The 24,453-nt window shown below is 44.9% G+C and overlaps 1 pseudogene; it reads right to left on the bottom strand.

Moving 5' to 3' along the window:
• Positions 1-219: 219 nt before the first annotated feature.
• LOC125555552 lies at positions 220-24,240 on the bottom strand (annotated as a pseudogene).
• Positions 24,241-24,453: the final 213 nt, after the last annotated feature.

The following is a 24,453-nucleotide window of genomic DNA, read 5'->3' as shown; positions in this document are numbered from 1 at the left end:
TGTCAAAAAAATCAAGACAAAGTATTTATGTGTTGTTAGTCGCATCCAAATGCTACTTGCAAATTTTGAGGCAAAAATGTTAAGCATTTTGGCTTGTGCAAAAAATAACACCAAATATTACCCCCAAATGTCACCCCATATTTTTTTTCCACCGACGGAATACTGCTGCTCTGTTTCCCATAAAATTGCCAAGCATGCTTGCGACACTAACACTAACATTCACAAAAAAAAAAAACAGAACTTCATCCATCCTGAACCAAACTTTAGGAAATCATGATGATTGATTCCTATGCAATTCTTCACTACAAGCTCTTCCAATGATCCATCCGTACCAAGGTATTCCAGCCACTCTACACTGTCAATTTTCCCGCAGTTAGTAAGGTGGGGGGCAGATAGACTTGTGCAGCCAACTGAAATCGAGAAAAGCCCAACTGACGTTATTTTGGGTACGGAGTTGAGCCTGAGAGACACCAATGTCTTGCAATAAGCTAAAGAACCAAGCCCAGAGTCATCGTTGCGTGAGCAAAAGCTTAAGGTGAGGTCAATCAGCGAGGAACAGTGAGATGAAAACACATAGATGCCTTTGTTGTCCAGCTGCTTTCCATGTCCAGGTATCCAGCCAGAGTAATCGATTTCCTCTGTCCGCAGATTTGGGAAGCGGACGCACAATGTTGCCAGTGCTTTTGCAGCAGTGCAAAGACTGGAACCAACACGGATATCACCCCTTTGACTCCCCTCTATCTTGTAGAGCTGATTTGACAGAAGGGAAAGAGAATTAAGATCACTTGTCCTGGTGATCCTGTTGAGAATCTCTGTCAACAGAGCCTCCAAGACACCGCTCCATGGCTGGGATGTGGTGATTCAAACTCCCAACTTTCCGAGAGAGATTTAATCCCATCTTCATCCATTTTATAACGAGTGTAGGTTTATCAAGCTGCAGAGCAATTTTTGAATTGTTCCAAGCAGAAGCTGCAAGCTACTCCCCTTCCTCACATGGATATTCACCATCTCCCAATTCAGCCATGACCTTGTAGGCTTGTTGATATACATTGTAGATTGCATAACCGTTGCTACCACTTAAGTCTTGAAAGCCAGGAAGACAGGCTAGACGCCTGAGGGCAACACTGATTACCCTGCAGTCTGGGGATTGAACATAAAGCCCTGTCTCAATGTTGGGATTCAGGGCAAACTCAGCAAGCAGCAGGTTTGGTGTGGTTCCTCCAGAAGCAGCAATCCCAAGTTTGAGAAGATGGGATGGCATGCATGCTTTAGAGGAAGCAAAGTTCTGGACCAGGCCCATATGTGGGCAGGTGCAATAGGAGCAGATGCACAGGGCCCCCAAAATAATGGGGGCCCTAATTTTTTAAAGCAGTACTACTATGTTATTACTAGTACTAATCAGAGACTAAGCAAGTCATGGCCCAACTTGCTGACATGAGCCCACAGCCCAGGCATATCACAGCCTCACCTTCACGGGACTAGAAGCAGCCTGCATACGCTGCAATCCTTCGTCTCCTCGTCTCTTCCCTCCGTTATTCTCTAGTGGATTCACAATTTTTGGAAACAGAGCCATTGATGGCTATGAACTGCTGGTTCGTTTGGGTAGTAGTACCTCATACTTATAAATTGGGTGGATTTGTATTGATTTTGCGTTCGCTCTTTCAAAGTTTCATCCCTCGAGAGCAGAGCAACGAGACTTTCTTTTCTTTCTCTTGGTCGAGGTGCAGAGCAATCGAAGTCCTATGCGCCATCATTTCTTCATGGTGTGCATCCCTCAACAATCAACAACCGTAGGTTACATGTCCCTTTTTGTTTTGCACACCCTTATTCTCAAGTAAATTTGCTGCTCTTTCATGAATTTATTCATCCGGTTGGCATTATAATTTTCTGAGATGTCTTTTAGACATAGGCACGAGTCTAAGAGTACAAGATAGATTAATAGTTTAAAGTAATGATTATATTTATTGGCCAGTAAAAGGGGCCTAAATTGTGATTTCGCACCGGAGCCCGGATTTCTGAGATACGGCCGAGCAGTCGAGCACCTTCAGAGGTAGCACTTGTAAGGAGGAAGTTAGCAGTTAAGAATAGTTATGTGCCCAAATGCATCTCACATAGAAAAACGGTGCTTCATAGACAAGTTGCAAGCAACATCAAGACTGAAAACTGCGATTGTACGGCCGCCCTCCTCTGGCAACGCACACTGCAAAAGCCCCGATGATTGTCCGAAGAAGAGGTCCTAGTGTAAATTGTAGTCAAGTTAGTTAGCTCTCTGCATGTAACCGTCCGAGTCCTAGAGTGATTCTAGGAATGAGAAGTGGTCATGTCTAGTTAGTGCGTGAGTTAGTGGATTAGTGGTGGCAGGTATCGCGAGTCTTATTAGCCCACACATGTAATCTGGTTTGCTATATAAGAGAAATAGATAGAGGAGAAAAGGCAGCCGTGAGGGCAGCACCAATATGTTGTCTCTGTGTTCATCAAGGAAGAGTGTTTTTGGGCAAAACGATTTGGAGTTCTTCCTTGGTTATGCGCGTTTGTGTGTTCACGAGAAAGCTAAGAGAGATTGAGTGAAGAAAAGAGGGAGCTGCGCGATTCAGTTCCAACACCCTACCCTATCAATCTTTATTTAGTTTTAATTTATGCAGATTGTATGGTGCAACTTATAGAAAATATACAATGGTTGCAAGAACAGTGAACTTTTGATCCCAAAATAGCCACAGACATTCTCAATTTTGTTGCCTCGCGGTAGTGCGAAAATGAACTAATATTACCTAAACATTACTCATCAGTTAAGGACGTTGATTTGCTACACTATTAAATGGATACAATGAAAGACTAGATGTTCAATACAAATGGTAATAGAAGTTCGATCCATGGATACAGGGCCGGCCCTGGGCATGTGAAACGTGTGTGGTTGCACAGGACCTCTAATGTCCTAGGTTTCCGTTTATGTACATACAATAAATACATATAGTACGTACATACAACGAGTACTTAATATTGAACAAGCACTTGTTGAGGAACGTTGCAGAAAACAAAAAAAATTCTATGTTTCACCAAGATCAATCTATGGAGTCAACTAGCAACGAGAGGAGAGTGCATCTACATACCCTTGTAGATCGCGAGCGGAAGCGTTCAAGAGAACGGGGATGATGGAGTCGTACTCGCCGTGATCCAAATCACCGATGACCAAGTGCCGAACGGACGGCACCTCCGCGTTCAACACACGTACGGAGCGGATGACGTCTCCTCCTTCTTGATCCAGCAAGGGGAATGAGAGGTTGATGAAGATCCAGCAGCACGACGGCGTGGTGGTGGATGCAAGCAATGATCGGCAGCAGGGCTTCGCCGAGTTCTGCGAGAGGGAGAGGTGTAGCAGGGGAGAGGGAGGCGCCAAGACTTCAGGTGTGGCTGCCCTCCCTCCCCCCTTTATATAGGCCCCTTGGGGGGGCGCCGGCCCTGGAGATTGGATCTCCCAAGGGGGGGCGGCGACCAAGGGGGGTGGAGTGCCCCCCAAGGCAAGTGGAGGCGCCCCCACCCTAGGGTTTCCAACCCTAGGCGCAGGGGGGCCCAAGGGGGGGCGCACCAGCCCACTATGGGCTGGTTCCCCCCCACTTCAGCCCCATGGGGCCCTCCGGGATGGTGGCCCACCCCGGTGGACCCGGGACCCATCCGGTGGTCCCGGTACAAATACCGGTGACCCCGAATCTTTTCCGATGGCGAAACTACTTCCTATATATAATTCTTCACCTCCGGACCATTCCGGAACTCCTCGTGACGTCCAGGATCTCATCCGGGACTCCGAACAACTTTCGGATTACCTGCATACTCATATCTCTACAACCCTAGCGTCACCGCGAACCTTAAGTGTGTAGACCCTATGGGTTCGGGAGACACGTAGACATGATCGAGATGGCTCTCCGGCCAAATAACAACAGCGGGATCTGGATACCCATGTTGGCTCCCACATGCCTCCCTCGATGATCTCCATCGGATGAAACCACGATGTCGAGGATTCAAGCAACCCCGTATATCAATTCCCTTGTCAATCAGGTACGTTACTTGCCCCGAGACTCGAATCGTCCGGATACCCCAATACCTTGTTCAGTCTCGTTACCGGCAAGTCACTTTACTCGTACGTATGCATGATCCCGTGATCAACCACTTGATCACTTTGAGCTCATTATGATGATGCATTACCGAGTGGGCCCAGAGATACCTCTCCGTCATACGGAGTGACAAATCCCAGTCTCGATTCGTGCCAACCCAACAGACACTTTCAGAGACACCTGTAATGTACCTTTATAGTCACCCAGTTACGTTGTGACGTTTGGCACACCCAAAGCACTCCTACGGTATCCGGGAGTTGCACAATCTCATGGTCTAAGGAAATGATACTTGACATTCAGAAAAGCTACAGCAAACGAACTACACGACTTGTTGTTGGAAATATGCCCTAGAGGCAATAATAAATTGATTATTATTATATTTCCTTGTTCATGATAATCGTTTATTATCCATGCTATAATTGTATTGATAGGAAACTCAGATACATGTGTGGATACATAGACAACACCATGTCCCTAGTGAGCCTCTAGTTGACTAGCTCGTTGATCAATAGATGGTTATGGTTTCCTAACCATGGACATTGGATGTCGTTGATAACGGGATCACATCATTAGGAGAATGATGTGATGGACAAGACCCAATCCTAAGCATAGCACTAGATCGTGTAGTTCGTATGCTAAAGCTTTCCTAATGTCAAGTATCATTTCCTTAGACCATGAGATTGTGCAACTCCCGGATACCGTAGGAGTGCTTTGGGTGTATCAAACGTCACAACGTAACTGGGTGACTATAAAGGTGCACTACAAGTATCTCCGAAAGTGTCTGTTGGGTTGGCACGAATCGAGACTGGGATTTGTCACTCCGTGTAAACGGAGAGGTATCTCTGGGCCCACTCGGTAGGACATCATCATAATGTGCACAATGTGATCAAGGAGTTGATCACGGGATGACGTGTTACGGAACGAGTAAAGAGACTTGCCGGTAACGAGATTGAACAAGGTATAGGGATACCGACGATCGAATCTCGGGCAGGTACAATACCGCTAGACAAAGGGAATTGAATACGGGATTGATTAAGTCCTTGACATCGTGGTTCATCCGATGAGATCATCGTGGAACATGTGGTAGCCGACATGGGTATCCAGACCCCGCTGTTGGTTATTGACCGGAGAACGTCTCGGTCATGTCTGCATGTCTCCCGAACCCGTAGGGTCTACACACTTAAGGTTCGATGACGCTAGGGTTGTAAAGGAAGTTTGTATGTGGTTACCGAATGTTGTTCGGAGTCCCGGATGAGATCCCGGACGTCACGAGGAGTTCCGGAATGGTCCGGAGATAAAGATTTATATATGGGAAGTCCTGTTTTGGTCACCGGAAGAGTTTCGGGGTTTATCGGTAACATACCGGGACCACCGGGAGGGTCCCGGGGGTCCACCAAGTGGGGCCACCAGCCCGGGGGGGCCACATGGGCTGTAGGGAGTGTTCCTTGGCCTACATGGGCCAAGGGCACCAGCCCCACTAATGCCCATGCGCCTAAGAGATGGAGAAGGGGCAAACCCTAATGGGATATGGGCCTTAGGGCCCATATTGGTGCGCCTCCCTCTCCCATCCCCTCTTGGCCGCCCCCTTGCTCCCCATCTAGGGCTGCCGCCCCCCTAGGGGTGGGAACCCTAGAGGGGGCGCAGCCCCTCCCCTTCCCTATATATATGAGGCATAGGGCTGCCCATAAGAGGCGATTCGTTCTCTCGTTGGTGCAGCCCTGCATCTCTCTCTCCCTCCTCTTCTGTGGTGCTTGGCGAAGCCCTGCAGGATTGCCACGCTCCTCCATCACCACCACGCCGTTGTGCTGCCGCTGGATGGAGTCTTCCTCAACCTCTCCCTCTCTCCTTGCTGGATCAAGGCATGGGAGACGTCACCGGGCTGTACGTGTGTTGAACGCGGAGGTGCCGTGCGTTCGGCACTTGATCATCGGTGATTTGGATCACGACGAGTACGACTCCATCAACCCCGTTCTCTTGAACGCTTCCGCTTAGCGATCTACAAGGGTATGTAGATGCACTCTCCTTCCCCTCGTTGCTAGTCTCTCCATAGATAGATCTTGGTGACACGTAGGAAAATTTTGAATTTCTGCTACGTTCCCCAACAGTGGCATCATGAGCTAGGTCTATTGCGTAGATTCTATGCACGAGTAGAACACAAAGTAGTTGTGGGTGTTGATTTTGTTCAATATGCTTACCGTTACTAGTCTTATCTTGATTTGGCGGCATCGTGGGATGAAGCGGCCCGGACCAACCTTACACGTACTCTTACGTGAGACCGGTTCCACCGACAAACATGCACTAGTTGCATAAGGTGGCTGGCGGGTGTCTGTCTCTCCCACTTTAGTCGGATCGGATTCGATGAAAAGGGTCCTTATGAAGGGTAAATAGCAATTGGCATATCACGTTGTGGTCTTTGCGTAGGTAAGAAACGTTCTTGCTAGAAACCCATAGCAGCCACGTAAAACATGCAAACAACAATTAGAGGACGTCTAACTTGTTGTTTTTGCAGGGTATGCTATGTGATGTGATATGGCCAAAAGGATGTGATGAATGATATATGTGATGTATGAGATTGATCATGTTCTTGTAATAGGAATCACGACTTGCATGTCGATGAGTATGACAACCGGCAGGAGCCATAGGAGTTGTCTTAATTTATTTATGACCTGCGTGTCAACATAAATGTCATGTAATTACTTTACTTTATTGCTAACCGTTAGCTGTAGTAGTAGAAGTAATAGATGACGTGACAACTTCAAGAAGACACGATGATGGAGATCATGATGATGGAGATCATGATGATGGAGATCATGGTGTCATGCCGGTGACGATGATGATCATGGAGCCCCAAGATGGAGATCAAAGGAGCTATATGATATTGGCCATATCATGTCACTATTATTTGATTGCATGTGATGTTTATCATGTTTATACATCTTATTTTCTTAGAACGACGGTAGTAAATAAGATGATCCCTCATTAAAATTTCAAGAAGTGTTCTCCCCTAACTGTGCACCGTTGCTACAGTTCGTCGTTTCGAAGCACGCTGTGATGATCGGGTGTGATAGATCCTTACGTTCACATACAACGGGTGTAAGACAGTTTTACACAGCAAAACACTTAGGGTTAACTTGACGAGCCTAGCATGTACAGACATGGCCTCGGAACACAGAAGGCCGAAAGGTCGAGCATGAGTCGTATAGAAGATACGATCAACATGAAGATGTTCACCGACGTTAACTAGTCCGTCTCACGTGATGATCGGACACGGGCTAGTTGACTCGGATCATGTAATCACTTAGATGACTAGAGGGATGTCTATCTGAGTGGGAGTTCATAAGATGAACTTAATTATCCTGAACATAGTCAAAAGGTCTTCGCAAATTATGTCGTAGCTCGCGCTTCAGTTCTACTGTTTAGATATGTTCCTAGAGAAAATTTAGTTGAAAGTTGATAGTAGCAATTATGCGGACTAGGTCCGTAAACTGAGGATTGTCCTCATTGCGTCATAGAAGGCTTATGTCCTTAATGCACCGCTCAGTGTGCTAAACCTCGAACGTTGTCTGTGGATGTTGCGAACATCTGACATACACATTTTGATAACTACATGATAGTTCAGTGCGTAATGCTAAATGGTTTAGAATTGAGGCACCAAAGATGTTTTGAAACGTCGCGAAACATATGAGATGTTTTGAGGGCTGAAATTGGGATTTCAGGCTCGTGCCCACGTCAAGAGGTATAAGACCTCCGACGATTTTCTTAGCCTACAAACTAAGGAGAAAAGCTCAATTGTTGAGCTTGTGCTCAGATTGTCTGAGTACAACAATCGCTTGAATCGAGTGGGAGTTGATCTTCCAGATGAGATAGTGATGTTTCTCCGAAGTCATTACCACCAAGCTGCTAGAGCTTCGTGATGAACTATGATATATCAGGGACATATATGATGATCCTTGAGATATTCGCGATGTTTGACACCACGAAAGTAGAAATCAAGAAGGAGCATCAATTGTTGATGGTTGGTGAAACCACTAGTTTCAAGAAGGGCAAGGGCACGAAAGGATACTTCATAAAACGGCAATTCAGCTGCTGCTCTAGTGAAGAAACCCAAGGTTGAACCCAAACCCGAGACTAAGTGCTTCTATAATAAAGGGAACAGCCACTGGAGCAGAATTACCCTAGATACTTGGTAGATTAGAAGGCTGGCAAGGTCGATAGAAGTATATTGGATATACATTATGTTAATGTGTACTTTACTAGTACTCCTAGTAGCACCAGGGTATTAGATACCAGTTCAGTTGCTAAGTGTTAGTAACTCGAAATAAAAGCTACGGAATAAACGGAGACTAGCTAAAGGTGAGCTGACGATATGTGTTGGAAGTGTTCTCAATGTTGATATGATCAAGCATCGCACGCCCCCTCTACCATCGAGATTGGTGTTTGCGTTGAGCATAGACATAATTGGATTATGTCTATCGCACTACGGTTATTCATTTAAGGAGAATAATGGTTACTCTGTTTATTTGAATAATACCTTCAATGGTCTTACACCTAAAATGAATGGTTTATTGAATCTCGATCGTAGTGATACACATGTTCATACCAAAAGATAGTAATGATAGTACCACCTACTTGTGGCACTGCCACGTAAGTCATATCGGTATAAAACGCATGAAGAAGCTCCATGTTGATGGATCTTTGGGCTCACTCGTTTTTGAAAAGTTTGGGACATGCGAACCATGTCTATTGGTATATATGCATGAAGAAACTCCATGCAAATGGACCGTTTTGTACTCGCTTGATTTTGAATCACTTGAGACATGCAAATCATACCACATGGGCAAGATGACTGAAAGCCTCGTTTTCAGTAAAATGGAACAAGAAAGCAACTTGTTGGAAGTAATACATTTTTGATGTGTGCAGTCCAATGAGTGCTGAGGCATGTAGTGGATATCGTTATGTTCTTACTTCGCAGATGATTTGAGTAGATGTTGAGTATATTTACTTGATGAATCACGAGTCTGAATTATTGAAAGGTTCAAGTAATTTCAGGGTGAAGTTGAAAGATCGTCGTGACAAGAGGATAAAATATCTATGATATGATCATAGAGATGAATATGTGAATTACGAGTTTGGCACAGAATTAAGACATTGTGGAAATTGTTTCACAACTGATACAGCCTGGAACACCATAGTGTGATGGTGTGTCCGAACATCATAACTGCACCCTATTGGATATGATGCATACCATGATGTCTCTTATCGAATTACCACAATAATTTATGGGTTAGGCATTAGAGACAACCACATTCACTTTAAATAGGGCACCACGTAATTCCGATGAGATGACATCGTATGGTTTAGAGAAACCTAAGCTGTCATTTCTTAAAAGTTTGGGGCTACGACGCTTATGTGAAAAAGTTTCAGGCTGATAAGCTCGAACCCAAAGCGGATAAATGCATCTTCATAGGACACCCAAAACAGTTGGGTATACCTCCTGTCTCAGATCCGAAAGCAATAAGGGATTGTTTCTAGAATCGGGTCCTTTCTCGAGGAAAAGTTTCTCTCGAAGGAATTGAGTGGGAGGATGGTGGAGACTTGATGAGGTTATTGAACCGTCACTTCAACTAGTGTATAGCAGGGCACAAAGAGTTGTTCCTGTGGCACCTACACCAATTGAAGTGGAAGCTTATGATATTGATCATGAGACTTCGGATCAAGTCACTCCCAAACCTTGTGGGATGACAAGGATGCGTACTACTTCAGAGTGGTACGTAATCCTGTCTTGGAAGTCATGTTGCTAGACAACAATGAACCTACGAGCTATGGAGAAGCGATGGTGGGCCTGGATTCCGATAAATGGCTTGAGGCCATATAATCCGAGAGAGGATCCATGTATGAAAACAAAGTGTAGACTTTGGAAGAACTACTTGATGGTCGTAAGGCTGTTAGGTACATATGGATTTTAAAAGGAAGACGGACAGTGATGGTAAATGTCACCATTAAGAAAGCTCGACTTGTCGGTAAGATGTTTTCTGACAAGTTCAAGGAGTTGACTATGGTGAGATTTTCTCACTCGTAGCGATGCTAAGAGTCTGTTGGAATTATGTTAGCAATTACTACATCATTTATGAAATCTTGCAGATAGGATGTCAAAACATCGTTTCCTCGATGATTTTCTGAGGAAAGGTTGTATGTGATACAACCGGAAGGTTTTGTCAATCCTGAAAGATGCTGATAAGTATGCAAAGCTCCAGCAATCCTTCTAAGGACTGGAGTAAGCATCTCGGAGTTGGAATGTATGTTTTGATGATGATCAAAGATTTTGGGTGTATACAAAGTTTATGAGAAACTTGTATTTCCAAAGAAGTGAGTAGGAGCACTATAGAATTTCTGATGAGTATATGTTGTTAACATATTGTTGATCAGGAATGACGTAGAATTTCTGGAAAGCATATAGGGTTATTTGAAAAGTGTTTTTCAATGGAAAGCCTGGATTAAGCTACTTGAACATTGAGCATCAAGATCTATAAGGATAGATCAAAACGCTTAATGGTACTTTCAAATGAGCACATACCTTGACATGATCTTGAAGGTGTTCAAGATGGATCAGTCAAAGAAGGAGTTCTTGCCTGAGTTGTAAGGTATGAAGTTAAGACTTAAAGCTCGACCACGGCAGAATAGAGAGAAAGGACGAAGGTCGTCCCCTATGCTTAAGACATAGGCTCTACAGTATGCTATGCTGTGTGCCGCACCTGAAGTGTGCCTTGCCATGAGTCAGTCAAGGGGTACAAGAGTGATCCAAGAACGGATCACAGGACAGTGGTCAAAGTTATCCTTAGTAACTAGTGGACTAAGGAATTTTCTCGATTATGGAGGTGGTAAAAGAGTTCGACGTAAAGGGCTACGCCGATGCAAACTTTGACACTAATCCAGATTATTCTGAGTAGTAAACTGGATTCGTATAGTAGAACAGTTATTTGGAATAGCTCCAAATAGAACGTGGTAGCTGCATCTAGGAGATGACATAGAGATTTGTGAAGCACACACGGATCTGAAAGGTTCAAACCCGTTGACTAAAACCTCTCTCACAAGCAACATGATCAAACCCAGAACTCTTTGGGTGTTGGTCACATGGCGATGTGACCTGTGAGTGTTAATCACATGGCGATGTGAACTGGATTATTGACTCTAGTGCAAGTGGGAGACTGTTGGAAATATGCCCTAGAGGCAATAATAAATTGATTATTATTATATTTCCTTGTTCATGATAATCGTTTATTATCCATGCTATAATTGTATTGATAGGAAACTCAGATACATGTGTGGATACATAGACAACACCATGTCCCTAGTGAGCCTCTAGTTGACTAGCTCGTTGATCAATAGATGGTTATGGTTTCCTAACCATGGACATTGGATGTCGTTGATAACGGGATCACATCATTAGGAGAATGATGTGATGGACAAGACCCAATCCTAAGCATAGCACTAGATCGTGTAGTTCGTATGCTAAAGCTTTTCTAATGTCAAGTATCATTTCCTTAGACCATGAGATTGTGCAACTCCCGGATACCGTAGGAGTGCTTTGGGTGTATCAAACGTCACAACGTAACTGGGTGACTATAAAGGTGCACTACAGGTATCTCCGAAAGTGTCTGTTGGGTTGGCACGAATCGAGACTGGGATTTGTCACTCCGTGTAAACGGAGAGGTATCTCTGGGCCCACTCGGTAGGACATCATCATAATGTGCACAATGTGATCAAGGAGTTGATCACGGGATGATGTGTTACGGAACGAGTAAAGAGACTTGCCGGTAACGAGATTGAACAAGGTATCGGGATACCGACGATCGAATCTCGGGCAAGTATCATACCGCTAGACAAAGGGAATTGAATACGGGATTGATTAAGTCCTTGACATCGTGGTTCATCCGATGAGATCATCGTGGAACATGTGGGAGCCAACATGGGTATCCAGATCCCGCTGTTGGTTATTGACCGGAGAACGTCTCGGTCATGTCTGCATGTCTCCCGAACCCGTAGGGTCTACACACTTAAGGTTCGATGACGCTAGGGTTATAAAGGAAGTTTGTATGTGGTTACCGAATGTTGTTCGGAGTCCCGGATGAGATCCCGGACGTCACGAGGAGTTCCGGAATGGTCCGGAGGTAAAGATTTATATATGGGAAGTCCTGTTTTGGTCACCGGAAGAGTTTCGGGGTTTATCGGTAACGTACCGGGACCACCGGGAGGGTCCCGGGGGTCCACCAAGTGGGGCCACCAGCCCGGGGGGCCACATGGGCTGTAGGGAGTGTTCCTTGGCCTACATGGGCCAAGGGCACCAGCCCCACTAAGGCCCATGCGCCTAAGAGATGGAGAGGGGGCAAACCCTAATGGGATATGGGCCTTAGGGCCCATATTGGTGCGCCTCCCTCTCCCATCCCCTCTTGGCCGCCCCTTGCTCCCCATCTAGGGCTGCCGCCCCCCTAGGGGTGGGAACCCTAGAGGGGGCGCAGCCCCTCCCCTTCCCTATATATATGAGGGCATAGGGCTGCCCATAAGAGGCGATTCGATCTCTCGTTGGTGCAGCCCTGCATCTCTCTCTCCCTCCTCTTCTGTGGTGCTTGGCGAAGCCCTGCAGGATTGCCACGCTCCTCCATCACCACCACGCCGTTGTGCTGCCGCTGGATGGAGTCTTCCTCAACCTCTCCCTCTCTCCTTGCTGGATCAAGGCATGGGAGACGTCACCGGGCTGTACGTGTGTTGAACGCGGAGGTGCCGTGCGTTCGGCACTTGATCATCGGTGATTTGGATCACGACGAGTACGACTCCATCAACCCCGTTCTCTTGAACGCTTCCGCTTAGCGATCTACAAGGGTATGTAGATGCACTCTCCTTCCCCTCGTTGCTAGTCTCTCCATAGATAGATCTTGGTGACACGTAGGAAAATTTTGAATTTCTGCTACGTTCCCCAACACTTTGAGCTAAGCTTAGGATTGGGTCTTGTCCATCACATCATTCTCCTAATGATGTGATCCCGTTATCAGTGACATCCCCATGTCTATAGCCAGGAAACCATGACTATCTGTTGATCAACGAGCTAGTCAACTAGAGGCTCAGTAGGGACGTGTTGTGGTCTATGTGTTCACACATGTATTACGATTTCCGGATAACACAATTATAGCATGAACAATAGACAATTATCATGAACAAGGAAATATAATAATCATTTTATTATTGCCTCTAGGGCATATTTCCAACAGTCTCTCACTTGCACTAGAGTCAATCATCTAGTTACATTGTGATGAATCGAACACCCATGGAATTCTGGTGTTGATCATGTTTTGATCTAGGGAGAGGTTTAGTCAACGGATCTGCTACATTCAGGTCCGTATGTACTTTACAAATTTCTATGTCTCCATTTTGAACACTTTCACGAATGGAATTGAAGCGACGCTTGATATGCCTGGTCTTCCTGTGAAACCTGGGCTCCTTGGCAAGGGCAATAGCTCCAGTGTTGTCACAGAAGAGAGTCATCGGCCCCGACGCATTGGGTATGACTCCTAGGTCGGTAATGAACTCCTTCACCCAGACTGCTTCATGTGTTGCCTCCGAGGCTGCCATGTACTCCGCTTCACATGTAGATCCCGCCATAATGCTTTGCTTGCAACTGCACCAGCTTACTGCCCCACCATTCAAAACATACACGTATCCGGTTTGTGACTTAGAGTCATCCAGATCTGTGTCGAAGCTAGCGTCGACGTAACCCTTTACGACGAGCTCTTCGTCACCTCCATAAACGAGAAACATGTCCTTAGTCCTTTTCAGGTACTTCAGGATATTCTTGACCGCTGTCCAGTGTTCCTTGCCGGGATTGCTTTGGTACCTTCCTACCAAACTTACGGCAAGGTTTACATCAGGTATGGTACACAGCATGGCATACATAATAGACCCTATGGCTGAGGCATAGGGGATGACACTCATCTCTTCTATATCTTCTGTCGTGGTCGGACATTGAGCTGAGCTCAATTTCACACCTTGCAACACAGGCAAGAACCCCTTCTTAGACTGATCCATATTGAACTTCTTCAATATCTTATCAAGGTATGTGCTTTGTGAAAGACCTATGAGGCGTCTTGATCTATCTCTATAGATCTTGATGAAGGAAATATGCCCTAGAGGCAATAATAAAGTTATTATTTATTTCCTTATGTCATGATAAAAGTTTATTATTCATGCTAGAATTGTATTAACCGGAAACATAATACATGTGTGAATACATAGACAAAACAGAGTGTCACTAGTATGCCTCTACTTGACTAGCTCGTTAATCAAAGATGGTTATGTTTCCTAATCATGGACAAAGAGTTGTTATTTGATTAACGGGGTCACATCATTAGTTGAATGATCTGATTGACTTGACCCATTCCGTTAGCTTAGCACTTGATCGTTTAAGTATGTTGCTATTGCTTTCTTCATGACTTATACATGTTCCTGTAACTATGAGATTATGCAACTCCCGTTTACCGGAGGAACACTTTGGGTGCTACCAAACGTCACAACGTAACTGGGTGATTATAAAGGAGTACTATAGGTGTCTCCAAAGGTACATGTTGGGTTGGCATATTTCGAGATTAGGTTTTGTCACTCCGATTGTCGGAGAGGTATCTCTGGGCCCTCTCGGTAATGCACATCACTTAAGCCTTGCAAGCATTGCGACTAATGAGTTAGTTGCGGGATGATGTATTACAGAACGAGTAAAGAGACTTGCCAGTAACGAGATTGAACTAGGTATGGGATACCGACGATCGAATCTCGGGCAAGTAACATACCAATGACAAAGGGAACAACGTATGTTGTTATGCGGTCTGACCGATAAAGATCTTCGTAGAATATGTAGGAGCCAATATGGGCATCCAGGTCCCGCTATTGGTTATTGACCGGAGACGTGTCTCGGTCATGTCTACATTGTTCTCGAACCCGTAGGGTCCGCACGCTTAAGGTTACGATGACGGTTATTATGAGTTTTAATGTACCAAAGGTTGTTCGGAGTCCCGGATGTGATCACGGACATGACGAGGAGTCTCGAAATGGTTGAGACATAAAGATTGATATATTGGAAGCCTATGTTTGGATATCGGAAGTGTTCCGGGTGAAATTGGGATTTTACTGGAGTACCGGGAGGTTACCGGAACCCCCCGGAAGCTAGATGGGCCTTAATGGGCCTTAGTGGAAAAGAGAAGGGCCAGCCCAAAGTGGGCCGCGCGCCCCTCCCCTCCCTTGGTCCGAATAGGACAAGGAGAGGGGGCCGGCCCCCCTTTCTCTTTTCCCCCCTCCGCGAGTCCTATTCCAACTAGGATTGGGGGGGGGGACCCTACTCCCAGAGGGAGTAGGACTCTCCTGGCGCCTATGATGGCCGGCCGGCCTCCCCCCCTTTGGTCCTTTATATACGGAGGCAGGGGCACCCCAAAGAAACACAAGTTGATCCACGTGATCATATTCTTAGCCGTGTGCGGTGCCCCCTTCCACCATAGTCCTCGATAATATTGTAGCGGAGTTTAGGCGAAGCCCTGCTGCAGTAGTGCATCAAGATCGTCACCACGCCGTCGTGCTGACATAACTCTTCCCCGACACTTTGCTGGATCGGAGTCCGGGGATCGTCATCAAGCTGAACGTGTGCTAGAACTCAAAGGTGCCGTAGTTTCGGCGCTTGATCGGTCGGGCCGTGGAGACGTACGACTACATCAAACAAACGCTTCCGTTGTCGATCTACAAGGTATGTAGATCATACTCCCCCCCCCTCGTTGCTATGCATCACCATGATCTTGCATGAGCGTAGGAAATTTTTGAAATTACTACGAAACCCAACACTTGATGCCTAATATATAAGCAGCTTCTCCAAGGTCCTTCATTGAAAAACTCTTATTCAAGTAGGCCTTAATGCTATCCAAAAGTTCTATATCATTTCCCATCAAAAGTATGTCATCTACATATAATATGAGAAATGCTACAGAGCTCCCACTCACTTTCTTGTAAACGCAGGCTTCTCCATAAGTCTGCATAAACCCAAACGCTTTGATCATCTCATCAAAGCGAATGTTCCAACTCCGAGATGCTTGCACCAGCCCATAAATGGATCGTTGGAGCTTGCATACCTTGTTAGCATTCTTAGGGTCGACAAAACCTTCCGGCTACATCATATACAGTTCTTCCTTAAGGAAACCATTAAGGAATGCCGTTTTGACGTCCATTTGCCATATCTCATAATCATAGAATGCCGCAATTGCTAACATGATTCGGACGGACTTCAGCTTCGCTACGGGTGAGAAAGTCTCATCGTAGTCAACCCCTTGAACTTGTCGATAACCCTTAGCGACAAGCCGAGCTTTATAGATGGTCACATTACCATCCGCGTCTGTCTTCTTCTTAAAGATCCATTTATTTTCTATGGCTCGCCGATCAACGGGCAAGTCAGTCAAAGTCCATACTTCGTTTTCATACATGGATCCTATCTCGGATTTCATGGCTTCCAGCCATTTGTCAGAATCTGGGCCCGCCACCGCTTCTTCATAGTTCGAAGGTTCACCGTTGTCTAACAACATGATTTCCAAGACAGGGTTACCGTACCACTCTGGTGCGGAACGTGTCCTTGTGGACCTACGAAGTTCAGTAGCAACTTGATCTGAAGTTTCATGATCATCATCATCAACTTCCTCTCTAGTCGGTGCAGGCACCTCAGGAACATTTTCTTGAGCTGCGCCACTTACCGGTTCAAGAGGTAATACTTCATCAAGTTCTACCTTCCTCCCACTTATTTCTTTCGAGAGAAACTCTTTCTCTAGAAAGGACCCATTCTTGGCAACAAAGATCTTGCCTTCGGATCTGAGGTAGAAGGTATACCCAACAGTTTCTTTAGGGTATCCTATGAAGACGCATTTTTCCGACTTGGGTTCGAGCTTTTCAGGTTGAAGTTTCTTGACATAAGCATCGCATCCCCAAACTTTTAGAAACGACAGCTTAGGTTTCTTCCCAAACCATAATTCATATGGTGTCGTCTCAACGGATTTCGACGGAGCCCTATTTAAAGTGAACGCGGCAGTCTCTAAAGCATAGCCCCAAAATGATAGCGGTAAATCAGTAAGAGACATCATAGATCGCACCATATCTAATAGAGTGCGATTACGACGTTCGGACACACCATTACGCTGAGGTGTTCCAGGCGGCGTGAGTTGTGAAACTATTCCATATTTTCTTAAGTGTGTGCCAAATTCGTGACTCAAGTATTCTCCACCACGATCTGATCGCAAGAACTTGATTTTCCTGTCACGTTGATTCTCAACCTCACTCTGAAATTCCTTGAACTTTTCAAAGGTCTCAGACTTGTGTTTCATTAAATAGACATACCCATATCTACTCAAGTCATCAGTGAGGGTGAGAACATAACGATAGCCACCGCGAGCCTCAACACTCATTGGACCGCACACATCAGTATGTATGATTTCCAATAAGTTGGTTGCTCGCTCCATTGTTCCTGAGAACGGAGTCTTGGTCATTTTACCCATGAGGCATGGTTCGCACGTGTCAAATGATTCGTAATCAAGAGACTCTAAAAGTCCATCTGCATGGAGCTTCTTCATGCGTTTGACACCTATATGACCAAGGCGGCAGTGCCACAAGTATGTGGGACTATCATTATCAACCTTACATCTTTTGTTATTCACACTATGAATATGTGTAGCATTACGCTTGAGATTCATTAAGAATAAACCATTCACCATTGGAGCATGACCATAAAACATATCTCTCATATAAATAGAACAACCATTATTCTCGGATTTAAATGAGTAGCCATCTCAAATTAAACGAGATCCTGATACAATGTTCATGCTCAAAGCTGGCACTAAATAACAATTATTAAGGTTTAAAACTAATCCCGTAGGTAAATGTAGAGGTAGCGTGCCGACAGCGATCACATCGACCTTGGAACCATTCTCGACGCGCATCGTCACCTCGTCCTTCGCCAGTCTCCACTTATTCCGCAGCTCCTGCTTTGAGTTACAAATGTGAGCAACCGCACCGGTATCAAATACCCAGGAGCTACTACGATTACTGGTAAGGTACACATCAATTACATGTATATCACATATACCTTTTGTGATGCCGGCCTTCTTGTCTGCTAAGTATTTGGGGCAGTTCCGCTTCCAGTGACCACTTCCCTTGCAATAAAAGCACTCAGTCTCGGGCTTGGGTCCATTCTTTGGCTTCTTCCCGGCAGCTTGCTTATCGGGTGCGGCAACTCCCTTGCCGTCCTTCTTGAAGTTCTTCTTGCCCTTGCCTTTCTTGAACTTAGTGGTTTTATTCACCATCAACACTTGATGTTCCTTTTTGACTTCTACCTCTGCTGATTTCAGCATTGAATATACCTCAGGAATGGTCCTTTCCATCCCCTGCATATTGAAGTTCATCACAAAGCTCTTGTAGCTTGGTGGAAGCGACTGAAGGATTCTGTCAATGACCGCGTCATCCGGGAGATTAACTCCCAGCTGAGTCAAGCGGTTATGCAACCCAGACATTCTGAGTATGTGCTCACTAACAGAATTATTTTCCTCCATCTTACAGCTGAAGAACTTGTCCGAGACTTCATATCTCTCGACCCAGGCATGAGCTTGGAAAACCATTTTCAGCTCTTCGAACATCTCATATGCTCCGTGTCGCTCAAAACGCTTTTGGAGCCCCGGTTCTAAGCTGTAAAGCATGCTGCACTGAACGAGGGAGTAATCATCAGCACGTGTCTGCCAAGCATTCATAACGTCTTGGTTCTATGGGACGGGTGCGTCACCTAGCGGTGCTTCTAGGACATAATCTTTCTTGGCAGCTATGAGGATGATCCTCAGGTTCCGGACCCAGTCCGTATAGTTGCTGCCATCGTCTTTCAACTTGGTTTTCTCTAGGAACGCGTTGAAGTTGAGAACAACGTTGGCCATTTGATCTACAAGACATATTGTAAAGATTTTAGACTAAGTTCATGATAATTAAGTTCATCTAATCAAATTATTCAATGAACTCCCACTCAAATAGACATCCCTCCAGTCATCTAAGTATAACATGATCCGAGTTAACTAGGCCGTGTCCGATCATCACGTGAGACGGACTAGTCAACATCGGTGAACATCTTCATGTTGATCGTATCTTCTATACGACTCATGTTCGACCTTTCGGTCTTCTGTGTTCCGAGGCCATGTCTGTACATGCTAGGCTCGTCAAGTCAACCTAAGTGTTTGCATGTGTAAATCTGTCTTACACCCGTTGTATGTGAACGTTGGAATCTATCACACCCGATCATCACGTGGTGCTTCGAAACAATGAACTGTCGCAACGGCGCACAGTTAGGGGGAACACTTTCTTGAAATTATTATGAGGGATCATCTTAATTACTACCGTCATTCTAAGTAAACAAGATGCAAAAACATGATAAACATCACATGCAATCAAATAATAGTGACATGATATGGCCAATATCATATAGCTCCTTTGATCTCCATATTGGGGCTCCATGATCATCTTGTCACCGGCATGACACCATGATCTCCATCATCATGATCTCCATCATCGTGTCTCCATGAAGTTGCTCGCCAACTATTACTTCTACTACTATGGCTAACACGTTTAGCAATAAAGTAAAGTAATTTACATGGCGTTTCTCAATGACACGCAGGTCATACAAAAATAAAGACAACTCCTATGGCTCCTGCCGGTTGTCATACTCATCGACATGCAAGTCGTGATTCCTATTACAAGAACATGATCTCATACATCACATATATATCATTCATCATTCATCACAACTTTGGCCATATCACATCACATGACACTTGCTGCAAAAACAAGTTAGACGTCCTCTAATTGTTGTTGCAAGTTTTACGTGGCTGCAATAGGGTTCTAGCAAGAACGTTTTCTTACCTACGTAAAAGCCACAACGTGATTTGTCAACTTCAATTTACCATTCATAAGGACCCTTTTCGTCGAATCCGCTCCAACTAAAGTGGGATAGACAGACACCCGCTAGCCACCTTATGCAACTAGTGCATGTCAGTCGGTGGAACCTGTCTCACGTAAGCGTACGTGTAAGGTCGGTCCGGGCCGCTTCATCCCACAATACCGCTGAAGCAAAATAAGACTAGTAGCGGCAAGAAAGTTGACAACATCTACGCCCACAACAAATTGTGTTCTACTCGTGCAAAGAGAACTACGCATAGACCTGGCTCATGATGCCACTCTTGGCGAACGTTGCAGAAAACAAAAAAAATTTCCTACGTTTCACCAAGATCAATCTATGGAGTCAACTAGCAACGAGAGGAGAGTGCATCTACATACCCTTGTAGATCGCGAGCGGAAGCGTTCAAGAGAACGGGGATGATGGAGTCGTACTCGCCGTGATCCAAATCACCGATGACCAAGTGCCGAACGGACGGCACCTCCGCGTTCAACACACGTACGGAGAGGATGACGTCTCCTCCTTCTTGATCCAGGAAGGGGGAAGGAGAGGTTGATGAAGATCCAGCAGCACGACGGCGTGGTGGTGGATGCAGCAATGATCGCAGCAGGGCTTCGCCGAGCTTCTACAAGAGGGAGAGGTGTAGCAGGGGAGAGGGAGGCGCCAAGACTTGAGGTGCGGCTGCCCCTCCCTCCCCCCCTTTATATAGGCCCCCTGGGGGGGCGCCGGCCCTGGAGATGGGATCTCCCAAGGGGGGGCGGCGGCCAAGGGGGTGGAGTGCCCCCCAAGGCAAGTGGAGGCGCCCCCACCCTAGGGTTTCCAACCCTAGGCGCAGGGGGGCCCAAGGCGGGGCGCACCAGCCCACTATGGGCTGGTTCCCCTCCCCACTTCAGCTCATGGGGCCCTCCGGGATGGGTGGCCCCACCTGGTGGACCCCCGGGACCCATCCGGTGGTCCCGATACAATACCGGTGACCCCGAATCTTTCTCGATGGCCGAAACTACACTTCCTATATATAATTCTTCACCTCCGGACCATTCTGGAACTCCTCGTGACGTCCAGGATCTCATCCGAGACTCCGAACAACTTTCGGATTACTGCATACTCATATCTCTACAACCCTAGCGTCACCGAACCTTAAGTGTGTAGACCCTACGGGTTCGGGAGACACGTAGACATGACCGAGACGGCTCTCCGGCCAGTAACCAACAGCGGGATCTAGATACCCATGTTGGCTCCCACATGCTCCTCGATGATCTCATCGGATGAACCACGATGTCGAGGATTCAAGCAACCCCGTATACAATTCCCTTTGTCAATCGGTACGTTACTTGCCCGAGACTCGATCATCGGTATCCCAATACCTTGTTCAGTCTCGTTACCGGCAAGTCACTTTACTCGTACCGTAATGCATGATCCCGTGATCAACCACTTGATCACTTTGAGCTCATTATGATGATGCATTACCGAGTGGGCCCAAAGATACCTCTCTGTCATACGGAGTGACAAATCCCAGTCTCGATTTGTGCCAACCCAACAGACACTTTCGGAGACACCTGTAATGTACCTTTATAGTCACCCAGTTACGTTGTGATGTTTGGCACACCCAAAGCACTCCTACGGTATCCGGGAGTTGCACAATCTCATGGTCTAAGGAAATGATACTTGACATTCAGAAAAGCTACAGCAAACGAACTACACGATCTTTGAGCTAAGCTTAGGATTGGGTCTTGTCCATCACATCATTCTCCTAATGATGTGATCCTGTTATCAATGACATCCCCATGTCTATAGCCAGGAAACCATGACTATCTGTTGATCAACGAGCTAGTCAACTAGAGGCTCACTAGGGACGTGTTGTGGTCTATGTGTTCACACATGTATTACGATTTCCGGATAACACAATTATAGCATGAACAATAGACAATTATCATGAACAAGGAAATATAATAATAATTTTGTTATTGCCTCTAGGGCATATTTCCAACAGCACTTACTAGTGAAACATAGCAAACAGTCCAATATCCAACAATTTAACCTAAAACATGAAGATACAATGATCCCTGATGACAGGAACAAAGAAGTTGGACACCTATCTCAGAAACAAATTGAAATAAGTCTCCTAACTACACCCTGAGCATGATTGAGGCGGATCATCCACTGCCCGAGCTTTAGTAGTTAGGCACTGACTATGGTGTGCTTTGTATATACCAATGTCCCTAGAATGTCCTAAGCGGTTTCACCTTTTAGCTTCTCCTGCCTAGCTTGAGATTTGAGCCTCTACTCCGGTTGTCTTCTATAGTGAGTGTGGGTCATGATAACCAAGGCCAATCTTGTTTTGCTGCTCCTTGACGTTAGAGTGAACCCATAGACCAAGAAAATAGGACGACAACTTCAGGCTCAATGGCGAAGGCACACACACTCATGCTCACACTACATGAAGCTTTCATATAAATCACCACATTACTAGTGAAAATGTGTTGCCTCTAAGAGCCAAATATATAGAAATCATTAAGTGTCTAAAGAAAATAAGAGACCCAATTTGTAATAGCAAGTTCACACTATAAAGCAATTTTACTTCGAATGCAAGTATCCCTCTTTGGTGAACGCTTTACAAGTTGTACTAAAGGGAGTAATATTATTTCAGTACTAAGTACATATCGTATGCACATCATTAACATATTATTGTACCCATAATAATATGTTCCACATATTTTACTAAAAAAATGAATAACGCAACATAGCAATCATTAGGTACCAAACTCCTCGTGTACTCCAGATTTTTCTATTTGCATATATCTAAACATGAAGTTCATTATCAAGATACATATGCGTACCCCACATTTATTAAGATAATTATGACACACACATCATATAGGCACTTTAATACAAGATTCAGAAATTAATCCAAGAAGACATGAATTTTTGTCATTTATTATTTAATCACATTTAAGTTGAATTGATTTAGACATGTTATAAGATGTATTTTTATTGAGAAATGTATATTTCCATCTTTAAATTTACCATAATAATTATCTATCAATGTGAGTTAGGAAAAATGACTTCTAAACAAGTATTATTATTTAGTATAAATATTGATATTTATTTGGCTGGCACCGGGCCTCAATATTTGTTGGACCGTCCATGTTCTAGACTAGTTGAAGCTTCTAAGAAGCTGGTATGAGCTCAACGTATAAATAAGCTGAAATTGGTTAGCCTCAGCCTGAACAGAGCCAATTGAATCTAGCAAACATATCGAATGTAATATCTGCACATCAATAAAACCAAATCAGATTAATTATTCTTAGAGAAGGCAAATACGCATTACAAAAGGCAGACTTTTAGAACACACACAAAGGATAACTCTTGGTATTTATAAAACTCCATGATTACCTGGTTAGCTTTGCTGAGCATCTTAATACCTTTTTTACGTCAGAATCCGACAAAGTGCAGCTGTTTAGCTCCTCATTTTTTAACTTGTAAGTCACGGTCATGATTAACGCTTTGCATAGTGCATGGGAGTTTCCATCATTCTCACCATTTCTTGCAACACCAAAAAGTTTTGCTGCAAACTTAAAGAATTCATAGCCAAGATCGTTCTTCTGCTGCTTTGCCGCCTGAATGCCCATATTCCAACTATAGACTGCAAACTAGTCAAGTTCATGCTCCCCGACAGCTCCATTGCCAAAAAAGTCTTCCACGTCAAGTTCCAACATCCGTCAATTGGCACGCCACAAGCACTTCATGTTAATTGTTCCAAGATAAGTTAATGAAGCAACTGCAACCTGGACAACCCTGCAATCAATAGCCTCTTGCCTCATGAGCATCAGAATCTTGGGGTTGAAGTCAACATAAGCAGTCATCGTTTTCATCTGCTTAATAACTTCATCTTGGTCATTTTTCTTAAGATAAATTTTGACCTACATAATTTTCTGGGTTAGTAAACAACAACATGGTCAAATAAGACCCATGTACAATTAACACGCATAATTGTTACCTTCAGAAAGGCACGGTCGACACTTTGTTGTACCTACACATACATATTTTGAGCCAATCATTACTTCATTAAAAGCATTCAAGACAAGGTTGTTTACAGAACGTCGACGAGCAAACCAAACTCCACACAGAGTCGTACCACATGCCAATGACGACACCGACCAACTAGCAGTCTAGATGGGTTCGAAAAGAAGAAAAAGAAAAAACTTGGTTTGAATTAAGAACTAATATATTCTTTGTATACTGTTTGATATTTTTTAGAAAATTTTCAATCTATTCATCTTTAAACATGGTAGTACAACGAACATCGAAAATAATAAAAATTACATCCAGATTCATAGACCACCTAGCGACGAC

Source organism: Triticum urartu, chromosome 5 (assembly GCF_003073215.2).
Source record: "Triticum urartu cultivar G1812 chromosome 5, Tu2.1, whole genome shotgun sequence".
Classification (NCBI taxonomy): domain Eukaryota; kingdom Viridiplantae; phylum Streptophyta; class Magnoliopsida; order Poales; family Poaceae; genus Triticum; species Triticum urartu.
Note: the sequence above shows the minus strand (reverse complement) of the source record. Positions and strands in the feature narration are given on the sequence as shown.